At 36.3% G+C, this 2,678-nt stretch overlaps 1 pseudogene; it reads right to left on the bottom strand.

The window, feature by feature from the left end:
• Positions 1 to 1,216: 1,216 nt before the first annotated feature.
• Positions 1,217 to 2,370, bottom strand: LOC132518201 (nucleophosmin-like; annotated as a pseudogene).
• Positions 2,371 to 2,678: the final 308 nt, after the last annotated feature.

Below are 2,678 nucleotides of genomic sequence, written 5' to 3'. Positions count from 1 at the left end.
GGAATTTTGGAGAATTCCCAGTTATACACCCACAGAAGGAGTTTCTGATGCACATGGAATCATTTTATGTATCAAAAGCACTTGAGACTATGTTCAGCTATTAAGATGGTAAAAATGCATCTTGGTTAACAACTCACCTATAAAGATAATTTGAGTATATTCCTTCCTGCTTTTATTTGGCTTTCATTATGTAGCATATATATTATACATAATATATATACATAATAAGTGAGGTTGGGAAAGGAAATTCAACAAAAAAATTCATCAAGCATTTTGGGGGATAGAACATTTTACTACAAAATATTGAAAAAAATACTTGAAAGCTTTCATAAAAAATGGTACCTAGTTTTTTTCTTCTCTGTGTTTACCACAATGGCTTAGTATAGAAACCACAAGGGCTTATCTAAGCTGAGCATGGTGAAAGAAATGCCATGACTAGCAACTTGTCTTCTTCCTTGCATTCTCCATATTCCATCAAAGGATAACCTGACATAACACACACACAACAGCCCCACCACATGCCTGCTGTGTATGAATGTTTGTGTATATATATATGTATATGTGTATATATATATGTATATATATATATATATATATGACAGTTTTTCATACCACTTGAAAAATATTTCCAGTTTGACTTCAGGATCAATAACTTACTTTAAAACTTGTTTTAAAATTACCCCACTTATTAAAAATCCCGAAGTTTGAATCTAAACAGCCCAGCAGTCTTATGTTAATACGGATTCACCCAAATTTTAACTATCTGTGTCAATGGACATCCCAAAGTCTATTCACAATGGATTATCCAGACTGGCTCTTTATAGTAGGAGTTTTTAACTTAGACTTTTGTAAAAGTCCATAAATGCTCTAACACTGTATATATAATGTTATATATGTGCAAATCTTTCTGAGAGGCAATCCATAGCTTTCACCAAATTCTCAGATGCTGGCAATCTAGATGAGTTGAGAAGTCAAAACTACATAAGAACCATTTACTCCTAGATTCAAAGAGTAAGGAAAGTTTCATTTATTAAATCTAGGTGTTAGACACATAGGACGTGTATTTTCTCTAGTTGTCTGTTCAAAATAGTTCATAAGCAAGTTTCTACAGAATGAATTTCTTAAAGACAAAGGCAATACATCAAATTTTCTTTAAATCAAAACCTATCAGTGTTTCAGGGTAAGAGCTTTGTTTGTTTGTTTTACTGTATTAAAATACTGAGTTTATTTCACATGTATATTTTTGCCTCCACACCATTTCCATTTGTCTGACCACCACTAATACTATGCCCTATCATAACATTCCATACATACTTAAAACCAAGCAAAGGGTGGAGTTCCATCTTTAAAAACTAAACAGGTATTTTGGACAATGCATTCTTGGCAATGGAACCTGGATAACATTTATCAGACACGGTAGGGAAAGTTCTCACTCCATATTATAAAAAGGACAGCCAGATATCAACTGTTACAGAAATGAAATAAGACAGAAAATTTTAACAAACTGTTTGAACTATTTTCTTAAAGAGACTTCCTCCACTGCCAGAGATCTTGAATAGCCTCCTGGTCAGTCATCCAGAAACAATTCTTCACATAATTGATGAATTTGGCTTCCACTTTGGGAAGGGAACCACCTTTTTCTATACTTGCTTGCATTTTTGATTTAATGTCTTCTACAGAGCTCGATCCTTTTGGTGCTTTAGGAGTTTTTTCCTGTTTTTTTGAAGGATTCTTGACCTTTTGATCTTGGTGTTGATGGTTTGGAGTCTTTTCCATTCTGGTTTGGTTGGCTGGAGAATCTCGTACAGATTTCTTTACCGTAGCTTTTTCTTCAGCTTCCTTATCATCAAAGTCATCATCATCATCATCTTCGTCATCATCTTCATCTTAATCAGCAGCAAGTTTTACTTTTTTCTGTGGAAACTTTCTACCACTTCCAGGGGCAGAACGCTTTCCAGATATACTTAGGAGTTTCACATCCTCCTCCTCTTCATCTTCTGATTCTGCATCTTCCTCCATAGCTACTAAGTGCTGTCCACTAATATTCACAGGCCCTGAACCATACTTCAACTGTAAGACCAAAGGTGATGTTATTTCAAAGCCCCCAAGGGAAAAAAATTGGCTGCATATTTTCAAAGTTGCTAGTGTTACTTTAATTGGACTGCTTTCATAATTCACCACCTCTGCTTCGACAACGTGCAATTCATCCTTTGCGCCAGCCCCTAAACCGACCGTTCTTAAAGATAACTGGTGCTCACTTTCATCATTATCCACCTTAAAGTGATAATCTTTGTTGGCCTTTAGTTCACAACTGAAAAGATAGTTCTGGGGCCTCAGGGACCTCATGTCCATGTCCATCGAATCCTCCATGGGTTGGTGGCACGCACTTAGGTGGAAGAGAAGGTGGACGGAGATAAAAGACTACCGTTCCAGGGAACAGTTGCGGCAGGACGGAATCACACCAGGGTGAGGAGCTGTTTATTATGTAGAGTTAATTAGACAGGCAGACAGACGCAAGTGCAAAAGATTTTGTACTAAATTAAGTCCTGATCTGTATGTTAACCCCTTAAGAAAACAAAAGACAAGTGAAAAAGCTTTGACTATTTTATCACAGCAAGAGCTGTCATTAACCCCTGAGACACTGAGTGTGGCTTTTGAGATCATTGTGAAGACTCCAT

This window comes from Lagenorhynchus albirostris, chromosome 3, assembly GCF_949774975.1.
Source record: "Lagenorhynchus albirostris chromosome 3, mLagAlb1.1, whole genome shotgun sequence".
Taxonomy (NCBI): Eukaryota; Metazoa; Chordata; class Mammalia; order Artiodactyla; family Delphinidae; genus Lagenorhynchus; species Lagenorhynchus albirostris.
This window is presented reverse-complemented; position numbering and strand designations above follow the sequence as displayed.